The 24,716-nt window shown below is 51.2% G+C and overlaps 1 protein-coding gene and 1 long non-coding RNA gene across 2 annotated transcripts in view; one reads left to right on the top strand and one right to left on the bottom strand.

Annotated features, from left to right (window-relative positions):
* The window catches only part of CNTN2 (contactin 2), a 51,684-nt gene extending 45,252 nt beyond the window's left edge, over nt 1–6,432 (bottom strand). The window contains exon 1 of the mRNA XM_045015424.1: nt 6,277–6,432. The gene's annotated coding sequence lies outside the window, so the exon portion shown is untranslated. The remainder of the gene's footprint in view (nt 1–6,276) is intronic.
* Nucleotides 1–24,716, top strand: part of LOC123369631 — a 108,697-nt gene that overhangs the window by 6,103 nt on the left and 77,878 nt on the right. The gene's annotated exons all lie outside the window — the stretch shown is intronic.

The raw sequence follows: 24,716 nt of genomic DNA, 5'->3' as shown, positions 1-24,716 counted from the left end.
GCTATGTATGTCATAGATCCTGTATTGCAAACATTTCCATTGCTCTTGCTAAAGCAGAATTACCCTGTGCATTTGGCTCAGGGAAGATCTGTCCCTGTAGTTGCCCTCAGGTTCCAAGTGGCGGTGAGGTGCAGCATGTGGCAATTGTGGTGTTCAGGTGGCTGGGTGGATTTGCTACTTTTTGAACAAAAATTTCAAAGCATTTTACAGAGATGGGGCAGCCTTTCGACATAGTGTCTAAAGGCCAGACAAAATTGTGTTGGAAACCTTGGGACTGGTTTAAAGTGGTGGCTTAGGGCAGGGAGTTGCCTATTGGGAATGAGTTCTTGGTGCAAGTTCTTAATGAACATAGCACTTGAAAAATGTATTAAGACTTTTTATTAAAACAAGTTGGGGCTTATATATCTTTTTCCCTTAAAGAGTAAGCTTCAGGTATGCAATGAAATATGAAAACCTAAAAAACTGGCCTTGCTTTGGTTTATCTAAGGTCAGTTTTCACATGGGTGCCCATGTTTGCACGGGTGTGAACGGCGTACTCTGTTGTGTATCGATTCTGCACTGTGTTCAGCTGTGTGTGTACACGTGCATGTGTGTAGGAAATAGTCTCCGTAGCTGTGGAGTAATTGAATGCTCTACGTTCTATAGATCACCTGCTGTAATTGGAGGAGGAAATAATAATACACATCATTAAAATCTCTGCAAATTCACTCATGTGACACAGGTCATGGTGGCTTCATTGCTTTGATACTAATTGACATGATAGAGAATAGCATTAATATGACCTAGTCTCAGTCTACTCTGATAGATTGTTCTACTTGATTTAACCCTTTTCTCTTCCTAAAAATCCTGGGAGAATTCGTTGATCTTTACTCCTAGGCCATTACTATCTACTTACCTTCTCCCACAATGGGATATGGTTAATGCTACCAGTTCTAAAGAGAAAGATACCTCCAGTGATTCATCAGGGCACAACAGTTGACTTGGAAACAGCAGACCCTGTAGCCCAGCTCCCCTGGCAGGGTTAACCTGCTAGCCTGGAGACAGGAGGGTGGGAACTAGCTAAGGTTGCACCTTCAGGAGTCTAATCCTCAAAACTTTAAGGTCAAAAAGAGAGAGGAGTGAATGAAGCTGCCTCAGATCTCCTCTTCCTGACTCCTGACAGGATTGTCACAACAATATCCTGAACATGTGCTTTCCACAGAGGTTCCACTGGCACGAACGCACTAGAACCAGCTCAGATAAAATAACCTCTGCCCTGAATCTTCTCCCATGTCTGGATCTTAAACATTCCTTCCCTTCCCCTAAATGCCACATTCTAGAACTCATCACCCCTCCCCAGTGTTGCCTAGTTCCAGAACAGGTGATGAACCTCAAGCCCATGGCTGCTTCTAGAACTGAGCATGAGCCCTGAGATGCTAAGAGGGGTGGGTGTGTGTGTGTGTGTGTCCCCACTTCTGATTCTTATCTCTGGCTGGAAGTTCTGAAATACTATGAGAGAGGCTGTTTGCAGTATTCTTAACCATATCTGCGGGGAGAACGGCCAGAAACCTTCTGTAAGCCTTTGCTCTTGCATGATTTCTAGCCCAAATTTGCAGACTCGGGACATTCATAGTGCTTGAATTAGCAACCAAAGCTTCTCTCCAAACTTCAAGTCTGAATCTTGTAGACTGAGAGCTTCTAATTCCACATCCCTGGGTGGGTTGTTGACAGCGGGAATTGAACCTAGGGCTTCTTAGCCTCAATTATCTGAGCTAAAAGTACAATATTTGCTAGTCAAGGCTCATCAACCTCTGTCTGTGACCCGGACGCTGCTAGAGGGGGACAGAGCGCTACACTGAGTGTAGGGCTGCCAACTTTCCAATTTCTCAAAACCGGACACTACAGCTATGGCCAGAATTTCCTGTACCAAATACGTAGCCACATGTACCCTATCCAATGGGCCCAATACAGACTTGCCAGCGGCAGTGGAGAGACTAGCAAGATACAGTTACAAATGGGATGGATGAGTGAGGCTAGGTGGAGAAGTTTGACCTGCCTTTGTTGGCATACACTTCAGAGCAAACAGACCCTTCCATTTGTTGCAGCACTTGCTCGCCAAGGCAGAGTGCGAGCACCTGGAATGAGCCCTGGCCCTAGGTTCTCCACAATGTCCTGCCCTGATGTGCCACTGTGATAGAATGGCTTCAGACTGAAAGCGCAGGGGTTTCCTTTAGCAATTCCCCTCACCTCCCCCCAGCAGAGCAAAACAACTTTGAGCTGCTGGGACTGGCTAGGGGGGCTTCCCAGCACACGAGGAGCTGGTACCTTTACCCGAAGCCCCCACCTACCAAAGGCTCAACTCACCACAAAGAGAAGGGGGAGGCTGAAGGGGACAGTGTCTCTCCTGCTCTGTCCAGCAAAGACTTTGTATGGGGTGGGGAAACTTGCTGCAGCCATGCAGGGAAAGAGGACATGTCCCTCCCCAGCCCAGATGGGACTAGCAGCAGGGGCGCCTCCAGCTCTGCTCCTCTCCGGCTCTGGGGCTAAAGGGGCCTTGGGCTGGCTGGGGAGGTGACAGTAGAATTGCGGTAACCGGACTTTGGGTCTCCAGTCAGTACTTCTGACCGGAGACCGTGCAGGTCCCCTGAAAACTGGACTTTCCAGTTGAAAATTGGACACCTGGCAACCCTGAGTAGCATGTTGTGTACAAGCTCTCTGGGGCAGGGATTGTCTCTGACTTGTTTGTATGGCACCTAGCACAATCGCACTCTGACTGGGGCGCGAGATGCTGCTGCAATATAAATCATAAAAAGCTAGCGGCTGGAACGAAGCTGTGTGTGTCTTGTGTTTGAAAGCTAAAGAATAACCATTCATGCCACTGAGGTGATTGTTCTGTGTAACCTGCTCCTACACCCGGTGGCAATTTGTCGCTCTCCAATGGCTGTTGCAATGCGAGCTGGGACGGAAGTCTGAGGTGAGGTGGCTGAAAATGTTGGTCGAAACTAGTTTTCTGTCACAAAAAAAAATGCTGTTTTGACCTAAATTCTAGACACTAGCACAGTACAAATAATTAATAGTAGCAGATTAAGAAATGAGGGAAAGAAAGGAGAGAGAGTAAAAGCAAATGAGAGAGGCCAAGAAAATGGAAGGGGAGAAGAGAAAATGAAAGGAAAAGAAAAAAGAGGGAAGAGTGGAAGGAAAGAAAAGATAAAGAAAACAATAAAAGATTAAGAAGTGAGAGGGAAAGAAAAGGGAGGAAAAGAGGGTACTAGAAGGGAGAGAGAAGACTGAAGAGAATATAGATAAGCGTGGTGTTCCACAGTGTGTTTCCACAGGTCAGGGTGGGGCTGTGCAGTAGTGAGCCATAATTGCAGTTCTCCAGGGACAGGAGTTTTCCTCCAGCTCATCCCCCTGCTACTAGGAGATGCTGCCTCTAGAAAGGCCTGATGCTGAGCAACTCTAGCTTCCATGGACCCCCTAGGAGCTGCAGGTGCTCATCCCTGTGTTCCCTAGGGTGCCTGATTGGCCCTAGAGGGGAGAGACCATTTCACCTTGTGAGCTCCTCCTAGGAGAGACAAAGGCCAGTGTTCAAAGAGAAGTGAACACTACTTTGGAGGCTGGAGTGGAGGATCACATAAGGTCAAACCCCTGAGCTGAATTTCTTTGAGCGTTTGCATCGTTTTGGGGCAAGATCCCACTTCTGCCAAGACACGGACTTCTGAAATGTAACGTTATCACTCTCTAGACCTAACAGTGAATTTCTAGTGAGCTTCTGCCACAGGGGGACTTGTTGTTTACGCTGTGAGGACAGCCCTTTATGATGGAACAGGAGTCTGTGCCTGGGAAAACCCACCCTTGGCCTGTGAGAGATAAAAGTCATGGCTGGAAGGAATTTTGGATTTTCACCAATTCATGGGAAAAAGGGGATGTTTTTTCCATGTCAGCTCAAGCTGAAACCACACTATAAAGTCGATGTGAGCTTTTCAGGCTGACAGTGTCTGAGCAGACCCACTCTCCTGATCACCCAGGCCTAGAGTATTTTAGAGTACTCACTGCAAGCCCGGCAGCCTCATTGCTATTGTAAGACATAGCGTGCTGGACTGTTACTGTAGCATACTATGATACATTTACTTGAGGATAACTTTCAAAAGTTAGCCTCAATGCTGTCTTTGCAACATGCAGGGCACCTTGGAGGGAAAAGATTTTCACAAGTGCTTTAGGTATTTAGGAGCTCAATGAAAGTCAATGGGACTTGTGTGCCTGAATTCCTTAGACATCTTTTAAAAGCCTCCTCTTAAAGTACATGTGACCTGAAACACTTCAGCTTACACTGCTGGTAGCCCAGTGATTAGAATGAGCATGTTGTGTGTGTAAGGGATGCAGGCTCTTTGGAAGAGGTGCCAACCCAGAGTTTGGCTATCACAGTCCTCAGCTGACAAGTTGAGGTTTGCCAGTTTTTAAACCCAGTCCCTCTCTGAATTGGAGTAGCTGGGAAACAGTCTAGATGGACTCTCTTCTTGCCCTGCCTTGTTGACTGGAGAGGACTCAACAGTGAGACTTCCACTGAAGCTCAATATTATCTCACCGCGAGTGCACCTTTCACCCAGCACTTTACTGATTCACTGACCCTCTCTCAGCCACCGCTCGGTGGGCTCTTAGTAGCTGATTAACAGGACACTGCTGTTTAGGACAGGAAGTGAAGAATCCAGTTGAAACAAAAGGATGCACTGGTGTTGGACTAGCATGTGTGTGTGCTCTCAGCCGCCAATGCTCTTAGGCAGTGTCACTAAATGATTAGTGGCCCTTATTGGATTTAGGAAAGATTCATTTCCAGATTGCTGTCTTCTGGGTAGCACTGGCTGATGCTTGGTAGTTGCATCAGAAAGTGAGGTTCCCTGCCCAAAGTTGCACTACAGCATGGCTGGCGAGGGAGGGGAATTGCCCAGGACACTGCTGGGAAGGGTTTTAGTTCCTGTCCAAGGGATCAACTAGTGTTCCTTTCTTTAAAGAAAAATAAGCTAATTTTAAATGACCCCCCCCTCCCCCGCCTTCATCCCCCGATGAAATAAATGCATGATTCTGAAGTCCTGGAGAACTTTTTAAGCTGTAGGGAAGTCAGTGGAACAGGAGTGGGTGGGATAATGGGGGAAGGGCTGGGACCCACATTTTAAAACAAGCTGCAGAAAACAGCCTCGGCCACTATTGCATTCACCCTGGCACTGACCCCATCTGAATGCCTGAGTGCAAAGGAGGCCTTAGCCCGTGCTGCCTGTGATCTCCTACCTGTCATCCATCCCTCTGTCCTCACTCCTGCTTGATGTTGCAGGCCATGCATGGAGGCTTTTATCTGTGACTTAATTCAGGCAAGCCCCACTGAAAATCACTGTGGCCCCACCAGCGCCCTGTGCAGCTGTAGCACCCAGACACATTACACAAGCCCTCGCCGGCCTGAAGCAGGGACAAGTATCCTCTGTGCACACAGAAGAGCCCAAACTTTTGCCCTCCTGCCTGAGGGTCCTAATTAGGAGTCCTAATTAGGCGCAGGGACAGGAGGGAGGATGCTGGTGGCCATGGTCTTTCTGATCCCCTCTTTCTGCAGTGGAGAATTCAGGTTCACCACACCCCTCTGCCTGCACCCTGCTCCAGATCTCTCCCAGCTTATGTTTAAAAGCTGCCTTGGGTGCAAGCCCACAGCGTTCTACAGAGTGGGCAGGAACATTTCCTTGGTGAGCCGCTCCCTATGCTCCCCGCCCTCCAAATCAGAAATTCAGGAGCTGTGATCATAGCAATGGTCTCTTTAAAGTGCCACCCCCACCCCCACCATAATACCACACTGTGAAAGCAGGGCAGTAAAACCCAGCACTGTTCCACACAAACAGCCTCTGCTTTACATCCCTGATGGTTTTTAAACTGCTGGATGAGGCTTTCTCTATTCCTCCACCAGAACTGACACATTCCTGGACATGTTCTTTGGATTCCCCCCCTCCCACACACACGCACTCCACCCCCATCCCTTTTCCAGCACAGCCAGTGCCTGCATTTCCTGGAAAATGATCACCATCCGATAAACGCACAAAACCCGCCCCACGCTGTTGCCTTAGACCATCCTCTTATGGAGCTGGTGGGTGGCTTGCAGGTGCCCTAGGAGGTGTTACCGGTGCCATATTCCCTGGAAAAGATGAGCATCACCCCGGGGTCACTGAAAGTTAGCTTGGCTTAGAAATGGTTCCCTGAAATCCAGCTAATTCTCCCCCCACCCCGAATCAAGGCGCGGAGGAGCAAAGAGAGACCGCTTACCTTGGGCTGGATGACACGTGTGTTGATGTGTGCGCGCGTGTGCGTGGTGTGTATGCAGGGGAGATCCTAGAGCCCTCGATGCTGCAACAACCTTCCTCTCTCCTGCCCGCCCTCCTCCTCCAGGCGAGTTCTTGCTTTGTGCGGCTGCTTGCCTGTGTGTGCCCAAAGCCACTGCAGCATCTCTGCATAAGGATGTGCTCCTCCCTCCCCGCCCTCCCCTGCTCGCTGGCTCCCTCTCAGCCAACACTCTGGGTCCCTGGAGAGTGGTCTCTCGCTCGCTCTGTCTTTACCTCATTTGCCTTGGTCCAAGGACCAGTCAGAGAGGGAGGGTGATTTGCAGCATCATACATAATTCATGCTCTGCCTCAGCCTGAGCTGCTGCTGCGCTCATCAGCCTGGATCAGAAAACCCCTGCCCTGGATTGATTGTCTCCGGCTCCTCACCCCATCAGTAGGGCAGAGGGAGGCACGTGGTGCAAGGGAGAAGCAAGTGAAGGGTTAGAATCCCAGGGTGTGAACTGGGAAGTGAAGGGCTCCGTGTCCCAGGCTGGGATGTGCAGGTGAATTTGCCAGGGGAGGGTCATGCCTCACAAAATGTATTACCAGGTAATAGACACAATGGAACCCCCTTAAACTGAGATCTTGAGGAACCCCACTGAGCAGGGCACAGAATTATGCAAGCCTTGAAGTGTCGGCTCAACACCTTGTGACATGCTGCTGGTGAGGGGGGCAACTCTTCTTGCAGCCAAGTTTACTTGGAGCTGGGGAGGAAGGGAAGTGACTAGGTCTCAGGCCCATCTCTTAAATACATTCAGATCTAAATTTTCTACAGGTATAGTGGGAGAGGGGGGCGAGTTCCGGTTCTGCCCCATTACAGAGAGAGGGCTAATGTCAAAGCTCAGACCCAGTTAATAAACTTCCCCTCATGTTCCGGGGGGGCTGGGGTTCGGGCCTGTTTCTGCTGCCTACGGAAGCCGGAGTCTCTGCTTTGCACCAGAAGCAGGTGCTGTAGTGATCTCAGCTGACAGGTGTCCTTGTAGATGTTATTTCTGTCTAGGCGTATGTCTGCCCCCCATGGCAGGGGTGTCTGAGCACCTCGCAGACAGTAATGGATTTATCTTCCCAGCAGCCTTGGGAGATAGGGAGGGAAGGATCGCTATCCCCATGCTGCAGATGGGGGACTGAGGCACAGAGCATGTAAATGACTTGCCCAAGGTCCTACAGGGAGGCTGTGGCTGAGCTGGGAATTGAATGCACATCTCCTGTTCCTAGCCTAGTGCCTTAATGACGAGCCCACCCTTCCTCCTCTGTAGCTGTCACAGATACAAGGGGGAGGTGAGACGTTTATCAAGGTAAAATGGTTCTGCATGTAATGTGGCAGGGATGCCCGTGAATTAGCAAATCTGCTCCACGATGCCCCGAGGGCACTGAAACCCCAGAGCGAGGGGAATTTCAAAGCACGCTGCGTCCTGGGGGCCTGCGCACACAGTCACTGGTTGAACTAAGGTTCAAACCTTTTTTTTTTTCCCCGCTAGCAACTGAAAATATTTATCCTCCCCCAAATCAGAAATGAGATGAATAAGGAAAATAAAAGCAGAGTATCCCTCTGCGCCCACATTCAGGTCTTTCTGTTCACCTGTTTACATAGCCAAAGCATGGGAGAGGGCACTGGGACCCTGGTGTAAGCAGGTGCAAGGCCGCTGACTTCAACAGAGCTGTGTCAGCTTCCACCAGGCTGTGAATTTGGCTCATGAGTTTTCTCCACAAGCCATGGAGACAGGAGGCGTCAGATGCAGCACAGGCATCAGGGCAGGGCTGCTTACCTCACTTCTACCCTGGAGAGATCCCTCTGCAGGGCAAGACAGGAATTCACTCTCCACGGTCCATCAGTCCTTGGCCTCTCTGCTGAGACTGCCTAAATGGGTGCTGGTTGGATTTGTGATGTAGACATTTGTCCCTGCGGGGGCTAGATTGAGATCCCAGACTCATTCCACACAGCCCTCCTCCCCGAGCAGCTGTAGATAATAACCACTGGCTGTCACCACCACCCGGAGTGGCATCACGACTTTGGCCTGGCCGCCTCCTCTGCTCCCCTGTGCTAATTAATATATTCCACCATGCTGCAAAGCACAGGGTGAAACTGGACACTGCTGCCAGATGGGAACTCTCTCTGCAGCCCTCGGGGTGTGCTGGGCAATGATGAATATGCCTTGAACTCCCATCCGATGGCAACACAACTTAGGGTGGCTAATCAAACAGCTCTCGACTCAGACTGCACGTTTCTGGATTGGGAGAGGGAGACGGGGGAAGGTTGCAGAGACCACCCCTCACTGTCTATCCATTCCATCTGGCCCGCCCTGACTCCAGTGTAGGATCATTAATAATGTAGAGACCAGGTTTGGGTCTGTCCATTCATTAATGGCCTGCCATTACAGAAGAGTAATTAATGCATTAGTGTCTCTGTATTGATTGGCGGGGCTCCAGAAGTCCGGCGTCCTCCAGCCACGTGGGAGTGGGAAAGAGGAAAGTTGTTTTGCAACTTAGTGGGTCCTCTCGCAAAGGGGAAAACCAAGATGTTACTGCACAAGAGTGCATTTGTTCTGTACTCCTCTCATGTATCTATCCGTTCCTCTGTCCTGCCAATTGCGAGTTTGACTGGCTGAACTCCTGCAAGAGTGAATTCCCCAGGTTAACAGTATGCTTTCAGATGAGATGTAAACCCTGGGCTGATTGGTTTGTCTGTACTGTATTGAGTTTCTGAGCACTAAGGGTAGTATTGAAAATCCCTTGGCACTTTTTGCAGAATTTAGTGGTGTTAACCCAGTGTCTCTACCAAATTTCAACACAAGTATCTACGTTCTGTCTTCTTAAATGCTCCCTCCAGATTCAAAATGGATACGAGATTCCTTTTCACTTCTTGCTCTAAACTGTTGTGCCGGGTTGCTGTGTGCAGTTAAGCATCTGCTTTGTTTCACCCCAGATATAGCTGCATTTCCTTGATAGGTGGGTATACAGTAGGACCTCAAAGTTATGAACTGCCTGGTCAACTGCACACCTCGTTTGGAACTGGAAGTACACAATCAGACAGCAGCAGAGACCATCCCCCCCCAAAAGGCAAATACGGTACAGTACTGTCTTAAATGTAAACTATAAAAAAGGGGAAGTTTTTTTTTTTTAAATTTGATAAGTTAAGGAAACTGTTTCTGTGCTTGTTTCTTTTTAAATTAAGAGGGCTAAAAGCATTTTTCTTCTGCATAGTAAAGTTTCAAAGCTGTATTGTCAATGTTCAGTTGTAAAGTTTTGAATGAACAACCAGAATGTTTTGTTCAGAGTTAGGAACAACCTCCATTCCCGAGGTGTTTGTAACTCTGAGGTTCTACTGTAATTGGCCTATCAGCTTCTGGGTGAGATTTTTGGACCCTTCAGGCTGACAGGTGCTGTCTGTCACTGGCACTTGTATACTGTGATGAGGGGCTTCACAGAAATAACATAGACAGATGAACATTGTCGCTGTTGCCACTCCCACACACAAGTGAAGTTTCATTCCATGGCGAGCAGGGGAGGGTGATGAATCTGGATTTGAAGCAAATCTGTGCACACGTACAGTGTCATTGCTTTTAGTAGTGAGTGGATTCCATACAGCAGTCCCTGGTGCCTTGCACTAATAGCCTCAGTGCGAGGAGGGTTGCTCACTCTCTTTGCTTTTAACCACTGGGGAATCATTGCTTCAGTGTCAATAGTAATAATTTATATAAGTCCATGAGTTTACACAGTGATTTACAGACCCAGGATCTGGTTCTCTGTGGCCATGCATCTTGTGCTCTCATCCTGTGCAAAGTGCATGTGAAAGTTTCCTAGATCAGAATGGGCGCATCATACCGTGTACAGAGACATGCAGTAACCTGTGGCCTTTGCCACTGCAAGGGGAACAAGCAGGCTTAGCACAGGATAGAAAGGAGGCCAGCTCTGTTTAGTGATGTCTGTCATGGGGCTTTTATCTGGCCTGGCCCAGCCCGGGTGTGGTGTGTTGCACACCCAGCTTCAAAGTGAGAAGTGCTGAGCAGGACATGGGGCATGCAAGCAATCAGATGCTGCCACGTGGCCAGTAGGGAGCCTCGCCCTAGTAGCAGGAGGGCCGTGTGGAGCTGCCTGCCACATTGGTGCAACCGCTGCTGGACTCCTGTGTCCAATTCTGGTGCCCGCAATTCACAAAGAATGTTGATATATTAGAGAGGGGTCAAATGATGAAAGGAGTAGGAAACATGCCTTATAGAGCTAGACTTGAGGCGCTCAATCTTTTTAGCTTAACAAAGAGAAGGTTAAGGGGTGACTTGATTATATTAGTATCTACATGAGGAGTAAATATTTAACAATGAGCTCTTCAGTCTAGCAGAGAGAGGTGTAACACGATCCAATTGCAGGAAGCTGAAGCTCGACAAATTCAGACTGGAAGTAAGATGTAAATGTTTAACAGGGAGGGTAATTAACCACTGGAACGTTTACCAGAGGTCATGGTGAATTTTCCATCACAGGCAACTTTTAAATTAAGGTGGGATGTTTTTCTTGAAGCTCTGCTCTCGGAATTATTGTGGGGCAGTTCTCTGGCCTGGGTTATGCACGAGGTCAGACTAGATGAGCACGTCTGGCCTCAGACTCTATGAATCTGGCCACCAGTTACTCTTGCCTCATAGCAGGAGGGAGACCTCGGAGAGAGGTGTGGAGCCACCTGCCATATTGACACGACGAGCATCACACTTAAGTAGGTCTCCTTTGCTGTGCCCATTCTCCGCACATACCATGTACTCTGGAGTGCAAGGGGAGCCCTGAGGTGTGCTACTGCTCAGTTCTGCTGAGCTATCAGCCGGGCATGCGCTCATATCCAGCCTCGAGCCTGGTGCTGAAGGGCACCAGCCTTGCACTCCCCTGCTGCAAGGGCTTGGTGGCGTCACAGCAAGTGAGCCATGTGTGCCGTGCATGGCTGCGTACGTGGTTTCTCTGATCATCTATGGCACTTTTGCTGGTCAGAACAGAAAAGTACAGATTGGAATCTGTTGACCTCCCCGTGCCAGGTCCGTATCCCACAACAGAAGGCCATTGATTACTGTTAATGGAGGGACCAGCCTAGAGGAAACCCACGTCGAATGTTTGAAATGTGAGCCAACTGCCGCAAAAGCCAGGGCTGTAAATCAGTTGGAGGGAGAGATGGAGAGCCTGGTGACAGGTGAGGCAGCGGGGTTATGGGGACAGCTGAGAGTGCTGGAGGTAGAAGGGGCTTTTGTTTGGCCCACTGCAGGTGAACAAGCAAAGCTTCTATAAAATGAATGGGTTGTCTTAGTGGGTTGCAATGGGATATTCTCCTCTAGGACAGCAGATGGAACTGGACACTCCAGGCCAGCTCAGTGTGGCCCAAGTGAAATACGTTTCTTGAGTCTCATTTCAGGTTCTGGCAGACTAGTGGCCACATCACTCACTATCCCCCTCTCAGCAGAGAGGCCAAAGCCTTGAATGGGCCATGGAGACGGGAGATTGCTCCAGGTCAAGCCTGAAGCACAATGGCTGGGCAGTGTTGGAGATGCTAATGCTGCTGTCTGAGTTGCTTGTTCTGGGGATGGAACAGATGGAGAGAGCAGGAGAAACTACTCTTATGGGCAGCAAAGACTAGAAGAGGCTTACCGAGCGTAGGCAGACTCTGCCTGTCTGTCTAGCTTCCTATATTGAGCCCATCCCTGTATCATCTGGGCACCTTCCTTTGCAGGGGAGCATGTCTCTTTAAGACAGGCGTTCTCGCTCCCTCCACAGAGCAGGTGAAATTAGTGGCACTGCAGGCTTTGCAGAAGGAATTTCAGGCAGAGTGCATTTGCCCAGATTGTAATTTGTCCTGGAGCCAGAATACAGAAGACGCCTAATTGTTTTCCCCTGTTATCACAGCTAAAAACCAACCTGCTTCCTCCCTGCAAATGTCACTGATATGAGTGCTGCCCAAGGGTTTTCCCCACATGCTGCAAAGGGCTTGGTTGGTGTGCAGGTGTCAATCTATCAGTACTGTCAAATCAGCTAGGGGGGTTCAGGCGGTTCAGCTGGTGGTCATCTGATGCTCTCTCACTGAGGGGGCGGAGAGGATGGCTCTTGGTTAGAGTGGTGGGAAACAGACTAAGGCCTGCGTTCCACCAAACGGGGTAATTTAAGGCAGTCTGCCGACATTGATCCAGACTCCCGGGAGGGTAGGCAGAGGTCAGAGGAGAAGTGGGTATGGTTATCCTGTCTCAAAGAGCGATTGTGGCTAATGTGTGCACGTCTCTCTCTCAGTATTGATTGCAAAGATGAAAATGGTTCCATTATCAGTCACCTCTGGCTAATAAATATTTTGTGTTTCCTTTTTAAATGATGGAGGCAGCAGGAGAAGGTGGGCGAAGTATTTTTTACTGATCTGCTGCCTCGGATCATCTGATATTTTGGAGGGTCCAGGGAGTTCTCAAAAGGGGATGACTTATAGGCACTCCTATATGGCTCCCACCACCGTAGAATCTAGATATCAATGACTTTATCTTACATGGAAGGATAATGGAAGTTAAGCAAGAATTATTATCTCCACTTTAGATGAGGGATCTGGTTGCTTCTGCCTTCTCCTGAAACATTGCTGATAGGTTGCTACCAGTCTCGATGGGACCAGTGGTCTGATCTGGGATATGGTAAATCTGAGCTTCCAAGTGGTTTTCCCTCCAGGGAGCAAACTCAGTCCACTCGCAGCTGACTCTCACCAGTTATCTATGTTCTCACTGAGTGCGCAAAACGCCCTTGAGGAGAGCAGCGATGCTGGTGGCTAGGGAATAAGGTCAAAATTGACTTGAGCAGAACTGAATGCAAAGGAAGTGAGAGAAACCCTGGCTTCAGTCTGCAGTTGTCTCTTCCGCCCATCTACACTGAAGGTGCGTCAGCACAACAGAAATCCCCCGCTGCAGCTGGAGTCAGGTGATTCAGGCTCACGGGTCTCGCGTTACAGGCCTAAAAAGAGCTGTGTAGATGATTGGGCTAAGGCTGGAACTTGGACTGAGAGACCCCCCTGATCTGGGTCTCAGAGCCTGGGCTCCAGCCCGAGCGGGAATGCCTACCCTGCCACTTTTAGCCCTGCAGTACGAGCCAGAGTCATTTGACTCAGGTTCTGAGACTTGCTCCTGTGGTTTTTTGGTTTTTTTTTGGCAGTGTGGATGTACCCTCAGAGTCCAGGCCCCCTCGAATGTGACATTGATTTGTAGCACTTTGGTGCACCTGCAGGACCAGTTCACCCCACCTGGCATGGGGAAAGAGGGTCAATCAGAGGTCCGGGAGGTGCGGCCCACCCAGTGTCAGGAACACCCCACGTGGGCCTGGCCGGCTGGCTTTGGGGTGTTGCCAGTGCCCCAGTTCTCTTGTGTGGATGCTGCCGTATTGGAACAGATGGTGGGAGGAGTGCAGGCCAGGTTGTGTTTTCTGAGCCGTGGTAAGGCGCGTCGCTAAGCGCCCTGCCCTTATGCTCTGCCAGGGGTTGCTGCAGACCCCGCAAAATAAGCGATCCAACAACTAAACAAACAACAGGGCTGAGTACCTGAGAGGTGCACTTTAAACAGGATCTTACCAAAGCTGCTGCTCCTGGATTTTGACAGACACCCTTCCAGGCCACTTTAAACACTGCCTGACAGATGGTGCAAAGTGGTGCTTGTGAGGTGTTCTGGGGTTTCCCGGGCTTTTATTCCGTTTCCACTTCGGCAGTCCAGGGCTGAGGACCCCCTATTCCTTTCTCTTCCCCCTCACAAATCCAAAAGGGTTTGGGGAGCTGGGCTGATCAGTCGATCCTTCCAGTCCAGCTACATTTCTACAGCACTGGGCTATCAGGGCACCTACTGCAAGTATTTTAGATACTGGATTGTGGAGAGTGAAGGGAAGAGTTCAGGTGTTTGTGGGGATAGAACCCACTGCAGCCGCAGAGGGAATGAGAGGCTCTAAAGAGTCTAATACTTTCATCCTATTAGCGAGATTCGGAGCAATTACATCTTCATTAGCCAAACAGGCTCTTCTGTTCATGGAGTTCTCCGCCTCCCCATAATCTCTCTCCCCCCCCCCCGCCAGGCTTTGCACCGGGGATCTGCTGCTAAGAGCACTGCAGAGCGCCAGGGAGGCAAGGCAAGGATGACAAACACTGCGTCGGCCAAGAGGGAGATGAGGCGTTGCTCGGCCCCTCATCTGCCAGGCCTGGGCCCAGAGACTGATGTGTGGGAGGAGGAGGGAGCCAGTTTAAACCCTGCATCTCTTGTCTCTTCCATATGTTTGCCCAAGTTTTGGCCTCCTCGTGACTCCTGATACTGGGAGGGGGGCAAAATGTAGACTGGGGGATACATGATTGCCCCACATGTCGCCTCTGGGAGGAACTTCCAGCCCCACCTCCCTGGGCCAGGGCAGCCAATCCCACTGGCTCCTGGGGAGCTGGGGCCACAAGAGCGGGTAGCATGTGCCTCTGGGCCCTCCAGCCTGGGGGAACTCACAGCACCAGTGTCTCCTCAGATCTTACAGACAACTCAGTAGGGGAGGCACGGGGCATGGGCCGTGCCCCTACCTCCGGCTGAGCAGAGGCCAGGAAACTTGCTCTCGGCACCTTCCCCAGCAACCCTCCGCCCTGCACCCAGCCCTTGGGCTGCCACGTTCTCCCTGCCCCACCAGAGTTAGCTGCGGGGGTGGAGGGCTCTGTCCTGCTGCTGCTGCGGCTCCACGGGGGCACATTTGGCCTGATCGTTTAACGCGTGTGCCCTTTACCTGAGCTTCAATGGATGGATTACAAGCACTGACTCTGGTGCCACTGAAAGAGTCGCTGTTTGCCCCTACGCTCCTGTGTATAAGAAACACACACCAGGCTGGTGCTCAGATGAGAGTCCTGCATTGTTAGAGAAGAGCACGTGGCAGTCTGGACTCTGGGGTATCTCCCAGCTCTGCCACAGGGCTGCTGAATGACGGGGAGCGAGTTCCATCCTGTTCTGCACCTGAGTGTGTCCCCTGTTAAAGGAGGATAATAAAGCTCCTGTTTCCCAGAGGCATTGAGAGGCCTTTGTGACGAAGGTAGTTAGTGAGGCGCTTTGGGACTGTTGGCTGAAATGTAACATAGCTGTGCAAATGATTTGAAAATGCTGTTCACCATTATTGCCGGGCTTCTCTGAACCATAAGGGAAAAATGAAACCCTTTGTTATAGGCTGGAACGTGTGTGCGGCACAAACATTTAAAACTGCAAGATAGAAAATAACTGTGAAACTAGCCGTCTCTCGCAATACCTTCCCTGTCCGAGAGGGCACCAGACAGCCTCTCTGGGATTCATTTCATTCCGTCTCTGGGAAATGGGCCTTTCCACCTGCTAAACATTTTGTCTGGTGCTTGCCTGCCAAGCAGCTGACAGGGTGCCAATCCAGCGTGTGGAGGTGCTGTATTAAGGGTGCAAGTCACCAATCCAAGGGCTACCTGTTGCAAAGAGGAACCTTGCACTGGAAAGGCTGAAGTGCAACAGGGTGACCAGACGTCCCGATTTTATCAGGACTGTCCCGATATTTGCTTGTGGCCAAGCACGTGGCGCCCAGGCCCGAACCCCCCGAGCCCGGGCCTGCTGCGGGGACCCAGCAGCGTGCACGCTGCACCCAGCCCCTGGCCAGTCGCGTCTGGGTTGGCTGCCCAGCTGGAGCAATCCCGCAGCGGAGGCATCAGCAGCCCAGCCCCGTTCGTTCCCCTGCGGGACCCGAGCGGGATGGGGGGGCTGGGGCCTGCTGCCCCCACTCCGGGGCCGCCCGCAGGATTGCACCAGCTGGGCAGCCAGCCCAGACGCGATTGGCCAGGGGCTGGGCGCAGCGTGCGCGCTCCTGGGTCTCCGCAGCAGGCCCGGGCTCTGGGGGTTCGTGGGCACCAGAGCTGCAGCCGCCGAGCTTGGCCAGCGGCAGTGGGAGCTGCCCAGGTGGGGAGAACAGCCGCCGCCTGGCCCCGCAGGCCACCCCCTACTCTCCCTCCAGGTACTGCGCCCAAGTCCTGCCTGCTCGGGGCCAGGCCGGACTCACACTCACCCCGGCCCCGTGCTCCCCTGAGTCTCCTGAGACTCCCTCCAGCGGTTGCGGAGGGAGGAGAAATCGGGAGTGGGGGATTTTTTTTTTTTTGCTCTGCCCCTGCCCCCCCCCCGCGTCCCGATATTTGACCTGGGTGATCTGGTCACCCTAAAGTGCAATGAGATGTGACTGGCTTGAGTGGGCAGGCATTGGTATTTGGAGCACTCGCTTCCTCCTTGCTTAGATGGCAATTCATTCCCTTTAGCCAGGATGCCTCCAATGCTCTCTGTCTTGAAGACAACTTATTCTCCTAGTGCTCTGAAGGGCCTTCCCAAACGCTGTCAGGGAGATCTCTGGGACCGGTCCTTGAGAAACGCTGCCCTAGGCTGACTTGTTTGTTGTGTAACCCACCTGAATGCCTCAGATCCCCCGAAGTGTAATGGCTTCATCTTAGCCCTGGTCTACACTAGGACTTTAATTCGAATTTATCAGCGTTAATTCGAACTAACCGCTCAACCGTCCACACCAGGAAGCCATTTAATTCGAACTAGAGGGCTCTTTAGTTCGAATTTGGTACTCCACCCCGGCAGGTGGAGTAACGCTAAATTCGCACTTGCTAGCTCAAATTAGGCTTGGTGTGGATGCTAATCGAACTTAGCAGCTCCGGGAGCTATCCCACAGTTCACCACTCTGTTGACGCTCTGGACAGCATTCCGAGCTTGGATTCTCTGGCCAGCCACACAGGAAATGACCCGCGAAAATTTGAATTCATTTTCCTGTCTGGGCGGTTTGAATCTGACGTTCTGGTTGCACATCGGGGCGAGCTCCGCAGCACCTGCAACGATGCAGAGCTCTCCAGCAGAGGAGTCCGGGCAATCCCAGAATAGAAAGAGGTCCCCAGCATGGACTGACCGGGAAGTCCAGGATCTGATCGCTGTGTGGGGCGAGGAGTCTGTGCTCTCGGAGCTGCGCTCCAACAAGCGGAACGCGAAGACCTTCGAGAAGGTCTCTAAAGCCATGAAAGACAAAGGATACAGCCGGGATGCGATGCAGTGCCGCGTGAAAGTGAAGGACCTAAGACAAGGGTATCAAAAAGTCAGAGCGGCAAACGGACGCTCCGGAGCCCAGCCCCAGACATGCCGCTTCTACGAGGCACTGCATGCCATTCTAGGTGGGTCTGCCACCAGTGCCCCACCAGTGACGGTGGACTCCGAGGACGGAATAGTGTACCGGGACAGTTCCCCCTCCCTGTTCGCCGATGGGGAAGATGAGGAAGGGTCTGTTGAGGACGGCGCAGGCGACATCGAACCCACTCCCGCTTTCCCTGACAGCCAGGATCTCTTCATCACCCTCACAGAGATCCCCTACCAACCGTCCCCGCCCGTTAACCCGGACTCGGAATCAGGGGAAGGATCAGGCGGTAAGTGCTACAAACAGGGATACATTTATTTTTTTAAGAAACAGGGATATATATAAAAAATAGAAATACTATATAACAATTTTTAAATATGAAACTAGACAAACAGCAGGTCTACACAAACAGCAATGGAGCAATAGTCCTCTGGGGATAGTTCAAAAAAGCTCTCAGAGAGCAGCTGGAAAAGCCTCAGCAAGAGGTTTCTTGGGAGAGGTGCTTTATTGGGTGCTCCGTTGAAGCACACTCTTCCGCGCCAGGCCATCCTCAGGTACAGGGGGACCATCGCCTCGACGAGCATGGCAGCGTATGGTCCTGGTCTGTGCAGGGCTTCTGTTAGCATCCGCTCTCTCTGTGTGCGCCTGACACGCCTCAGGGTGATGTCGTTGTGGAAGTGCTGCATCTAATTAGTGGAATTAGTGTACTGTTACTATTGTGCATGGTAGACTTTTACTTTGCATAAGAATGACCCTCGCTTAACAGAGTTTTACTTTGCATAAGAATGACCCTCGCTTAACAGCCACGTGTTGCAGGCCACAGAGGAAACGCATACAGGGGTCTTTCCCGTTCACTGGCGGGAGGTGCCGCATAACGCTCATCTTTTCTGCTTTGCACATTGCCTCCAGCAGGAGAGCACAGCTAAGCAGTAACTGATAAGCACTCTGTACTGTAAGGCTTACCAGGACTTTGTGCAAGAGGGATGCAGCTGTCTCTCCTCGCTTGTGCACTATCCAGTGCAATCGCGCCGCCAATGAGAGCGTATTCCGAAATCTCGGACTAGTTCCGAGATCTCCTGAGACTTGGTTCCCTGTTTGGTCTTCTTAACTGAAACTGACTAGACTGTGTTTACTGTTGGAAAACATGTATTTGTTCAAGGAAATCACCTACTTTTTCGCATCACACAGCTTCGGGTCCTTCCCGGACTGCCCCGCCATCCCCCTCGCAGAGGCTGGCTCAGATTAGACGCCGAAAGAAAAAGACAAGGGACGACATGTTCCAGGAACTGATGGCCAGCTCCAGAGCGGAGGCGGCAGAGCAGAGACAGTCGAGGGAGAGCCTGTGTCAGCAGCATCGCACACACATGGAACGGGAGGATAGGTGGCGGCAGGAAGACCAGCAGGCGACTCAAACGCTGCTTGGTCTAATGAGGGAGCAAACGGACACGCTCCGGCGCCTTGTAGATGTTCTGCAAGACCGCAGTCAGGAGGAGAGAGCCCCCCTGCAGTGCATCTGCAACCGCCCTCCAACGCCAAGAAGTCCTGTCCCCCCCTCACCCAAAGTGACAAGACGGAGGGGCGGTAGGGGCCGTGAGAACTGTCCCTGCACCGCAGCACACCGATAATGTTCGAGACAACTGTCGCGCTGTAAATTTGTACAAGCTCTTTCCTTAAAGCATCAACCAGTCCCAACTCCAAGTTTAAACCCCCCACTGTGTACTACATTATTAAAAGCGGTTTTGTGTTACTGACTGTTTCCGTCATGTTTCTGGTGTCAGAAGACTTTCTGTTGTTCTGTAGGGGGGGGGGGGGTTGTAATTTCACTGCATAGCCCACAGTGCCATGCTACAGACTTGGCTGCAGGGTCAACTGCAGGGCACACACAGACTGCAGTCACTAGGCACCAGGGACAGTCTGTGTGGTGTATGCTGCCCCGGGTCTTTCCTTGATGTGTATGCTTGTGCAGGGTCCTGGTGCCTGACATCCCAGAATGTAAAGGCAGGCTTCCCTTCACATGCACTTGGACCGTAGTCACGATCCTCCCCGGTGCCCTGAGCCCCAAAAAGAGACCTCATCCAGGGGCAGATACTCACCCTTCCCCCACACCCCTCACCCCTTCCAACGCCCAAACCCACAGCCGTCATGTTAACCCCTATCCAAAGACGGCACCCCTCGCCCCTTCCTGCAAACCCACCCATCAGTGCACACCTTAACCAGCACAGAGTGCTTCCATGTTTCAACGAAGAAAGAGAAATGCAAAGTCAACGAAAGATTTATTATTAATTACTAAAACATGTCCTTAGTTTTAAAACGTCCTTCGGAACTGGGGGAAACTTGGTTTATGATCAGGCTCTCTTAAAATCAAGTGGACAGTCACAGGTTACCCTGCTCTGCGAGGAAACTCGCTTTCAAAGCCTCCCTGATGCATATCGCTTCCCGCTGGGATATTCTCTCAGCACGGGTGTCTGGCTGATCGTAAACAGCAGCCAGGCGATTTGCCTCAACCTCCCAAGCGGCCAAAAAGGTCTCGCCCTTGCTCTCACAGAGATTGTGGAGCACACAGCAAGCAGCAATCACTACGGGGATATTCTTTTCGCTGATGTCCGAGCGAGTCAGTAAGGTCCGCCATCTCCCCTTGAGACGTCCGAAAGCACACTCCACCACCATTCTGCACTTGCTCAGCCGGTAGTTGAAGAGTTCCTTGTCTCTGTCCAAGGCGCCTGTATAGGGCTTCATGAGCCAGGGCATTAGCGGGTAGGCCGGGTCCCCGAGGATCACTGTAGGCATCTGCACATCCCCAACCGTTATTTTGTGGTCCGGGAAGAAAGTGCCTGCCTGGAGGCGTCTAAACAGACCAGAGTTCCTGAACACACGCGCGTCATGAACCTTGCCCGCCCACCCGACGTTGATGTTGGTAAAACGTCCCCTATGGTCCACCACAGCTTGCAGCACCATTGAAAAGTAGCCCTTTCGGTTAATGTACTCGCTGGCCTGGTGGGCTGGTGCCAGGATAGGGATGTGAGTCCCATCTATAGCCCCACCGCAGTTTGGGAATCCCATCGCGGCGAAGCCATCTATGATGACCTGGACATTTCCGAGAGTCACTACCTTTGAGAACAGTTGCTCAACGATTGCGTGGGCTACTTGAATGACAGCAATCCCCACGGTAGATTTGCCCACGCCAAAGTGGTTCGCTACTGACCGGTAGCTGTCTGGCGTGGCAAGTTTCCAGAGGGCTATGGCCACTCGCTTCTGCACACTCAGGGCTGCTCGCATCCTTGTGTCCTGGCGCTTCAGGGCAGGGGACAGCAAGTCACACAGTTCAAGGAAAGTGCCCTTACGCATCCTGAAGTTTCGCAGCCACTCTGTGTCATCCCAGACCTGCAGCACTATGCGGTCCCACCAGTCTGTGCTTGTTTCCCGGGCCCAGAATCGCCGTTCCACACCATGAACTTGACCCATTGCCACCATGATCTCCACTGCCCGGCGTACCCTGCTTTCTGAGAGGTCTGCGCCACTCTCCTCACCGTGCTGCCGGAGCCTCCTCGCCCGGTTTCTCAGCATCTGACTGTGGAAGAGGTGGACGATAACGTGCGAGGAGTTGACAACGGCCATAAGTGCAGCGATGATCGCAGCGGGCTCCATGCTCGCAGTGCTGTGGTGTCCGCGCTGTAACCGACCAGACAAGGGCGCGAACAGATTTCCCGCCGGCGCTTTCAAGGAAGACAGGGAGGGCGGGATTGACGGTTCAATGACGACACATTTTTTCCCCCAGCATGCATTGGGGGGAAATCCCACAATTCCAATGGGCAGCGGGGAGTGCGGGAACTGTGGGATAGCTTCCCACAGTGCACCGCTTCCAAAGTCGAAGCTGGCCCCGTGAATGTGGACTCAGAAGTTCGAATTTGTGTATTTAGTATGGATACACAAATTCGACTTCATAAGGTCGAATCCACAAATTCGACTTAAGTAGATTCGAAATAGTCCTGTAGTGTAGACAAGCCCTTAGAGATGAACCAAGCTCCCACTAGGGGAGATGTCAGGCTCAGGAGCTTGTGCTGTAGAATTATGCGTCAGTAGAGCTCCCCTGCCTGGGCCCGGTGGTTCTGGCAGACACGCCGCCGCCGCGGTGCCATGGGCCATGGATAGGTAGATACCAGGGGGCACATGGCTTGGTGGGTATCTATTGTATGATGGGCCCAGGCCTGCAAGATGCTGAATGTGGGGTGCTGTGTGCTTTCAGCTCCTGTTGACCTCAGCAGGAGTTGAGGGCACTCTGCAGCTCACAGGATCAGGGCCTAATCCAGACAACTGCCAAGATTATCAGCACTGGCAAGTGATTGTGAGTGCCAGTCACAGGGTGGGCTGGCCCTTTAAGGGATCAACCCACCTGTGCCTCTTTAGCCCCCACCCAGATCCTTTCCCTTGGCCTGGCATATCCCTGCTGGTCCCTTCCTGGCTGAGCTGTTTGCCTGCTTTTTAACTGAGGACCTGGTGACTTGCAGGGCTGTCACCTGGTCTTAGCTGTCTCTCAGATGGGGCTAACTGGGCACAGGAGGGGCTGGGCCTGCATCCCTTACAGGGCCAGCCCGTCCTGTGACAGCACTCAAATTGAGGCACCTTAAAGAGCTCCACTTTTCAGAAAGCGCTGAGCTCCTGTCCACTGTAAATAAGGCCCTTTACAGTGCTTCCGAAAATAGAGGTGCCTGAGTCAGTGTAGTCACTTGACAGTCTTGGCCAGCGTGTGCGCTGCTTTGCCTGGAAAAAAACGGGCCAGTTTAGTGGATAACAAAGGGTGGACTGAGCCTTCTAAACGGCCTCATCAAATCCATTTCACTGAATAGCTAAGCAAGCCACAGAGCTGCTAAAAGGATCCACTGTCTTTTACACAGTAATGTCCAAACTATTACTCATTGTTTATAAGAGGCCGAAAGAGTGTGTGTCGCTTTACAAATGCGGAGTGAGACATTCCCTGAGGAACTTGCATTCTTGTTTGGATGGATATGGTACAAAAAGCTGACAGAACATTTAGCATGAGAACCCACACCCCCTAAACACGAATGCACCACTGTATGTGTGTGCAAAAAACTCCCAGGATCCGTGAATGTTTGTCCATGAGGGGGGTGGATATTGTAGATATTCAAATATTACAAAAATATTAAAATAATGTTAAGGAACTAAAGACAAGCACACAAATGTGAGGAAATGCCCCGTTATGAAATATATACCCAATTGGGATAAAATGAGAGAGGCTTTTAATCCTCATACTTCAGGGCCTAAATATTCACCTACTTGGATCAGGAAGTAATTTCCCCTTGTGGCAAGTTATTCCATAAATACCGGTAGCCACATTGCATTTGGCACTGACCTGAGACTTCTCACCAGAGAAAAGATGGCAGACACCTAGATTGGTCTGTTTCAATATGATGACTATGCCTGTTAAACTTCTAGTATTCCTACCCGTTTAGGACAGGAAGGAGTGATTAGGACAATTAACAATGATGGGAAAGTTTTTTGATAAAAGCCTCCTGCTCTGTTTTGTGTTGTCACCATGCGTCGTATAGTTTTATCTTCAAAATGCTATAATCTCGCATTATATGGACTGGCTACCTGAGGAATTCTGGGAGCAGCTCCATAAAAATCACTGCCTATCCTGGAGAAAGTCACTGAAGGCAGCGAAACCACACCCATGTACACCAGTGGGGGACCTGGCCCTGAATTTTGTAGGCTCTCGTTCCATATAATGCAGGACTGTAGCATTTGGAAATTGTTAAAACTTTGAAAACAAAAACTGCTATAAGTTGGGCAAGCATCTTCCTGTGTATCCATCAGTGGTTTATTGTTCTAGGGCTTGATCCTTTCCTCTGATTTATGGCACAAATCTTCCAGAAAATCAGGCACTGCCCACGTTTGCACGAGTACAGGGAGCTCTTTCTCCAGGATACATACAATGAGGAAACGTTGTCGTGCCATTTTGTTTTATGTATGTATGGGTTTGTTTTTTTTTTGGCTCTGTCTTCTCTGCCAAGTTTTACCAACAATAATATTTCATAAGCCAGTTATGAAAGCCGGGAATTCTGATGCTCGTGCGGCTAGCATAGCATACAAGGTACATATTCTTCCCATGCCGGTGGGACTCGAGCACCATAAATAAGACCTTTTATTGTCCACAGTGTGCAAATAAATATTGTGCAGTGATTTCTGCTCAAAGAAAAGACTCTGCCTTTGGCCACCTGATTGACAGCCCCTTCCGTGTCTTGATGGATAGTAGCCACACACGCAGGATAGTCAGCCCTCCCTCCTCCACCTTTGTCAGACACCAGCCAGAGCTCAGTCCTACAATAGGTGACTTCAGTGGGCGTCTTTACTGAGGACGGGGGAACTGGGCCCTTAATGAGGGACAGAGGTGACTGTAGGAGCAATGGATGTTTCCTTTGCTGTTGCTACGATTGAGCGTGAAACTGAGACAGGCTGGAAGCTGGCTTGGTAACCCTGGGGACTGAAGTTATTGTATTATTATTTATATTGTGGTAGCGCTTAAAGCCGCCCCAGCTGAGAGTGGGGTCCCATTGTGCTGGGCCCTGCACATAAGAGCGCAGTCTTTTTTTTTTTTTTTTTTTAAATCCACAGAACTATTCCAGCTTTGGGAGCTGCAGAGCAGATTCCCCTGCACTGCACAACCCTGGCCACGCGCCTCACTGCTGTCCTGGAGAGACCCGCCACCCCAGAGGTGAATGGAGAGTTAAATTTCCATGGCCCATTCATTCCTTGGCCTCTTCTGAGCCCAGCAGAGAGGCTAAGCTGTGGTGGTTGCTGAGGTGTGGATGCCTGTCCCCCGAGAACAGGGCTGAGGTTTTTCCTTCCATTTAAACCAAAAATACCAACAAATCTATTAAAAAAGACAGCACAGGAAAAGCTTTTGCTGTCCAGGGACAGATGCACTCGTCAAGCCACCGGGCGAGGTGCAGTTTGCAAACGTACCTGAGGCCTTGGGTGTACTAGGGATTCCAGCTGTTGGCACAGCTATCAGGGTTGCCCAGAGGGGGAGGCAAGTGGGGTAATTTGCCCCAGGCCCTGCAGGGGCCCCCATGAGAGTTCTTCAGGGCCCCTGCAGCAGGGTCCTTCACTCGCTCCTGGGGCCCCAGAAAACTCTCGCGGGGCCCGGGCCCCCGGAGCCAGGGGCGGCTCTAGGTATTTTGCCGCCCCAAGCACGGCAGGCAGGCTGCCTTCGGCGGCTTGCCTGCGGGAGGTCCCCGGTCCAGC

The sequence above is a fragment of the Mauremys mutica genome, chromosome 4, assembly GCF_020497125.1.
Source record: "Mauremys mutica isolate MM-2020 ecotype Southern chromosome 4, ASM2049712v1, whole genome shotgun sequence".
NCBI lineage: Eukaryota > Metazoa > Chordata > Testudines > Geoemydidae > Mauremys > Mauremys mutica.
The sequence above is the reverse complement of the archived record's forward strand: the minus strand, read 5'-3'. Positions and strand labels throughout refer to the sequence as shown.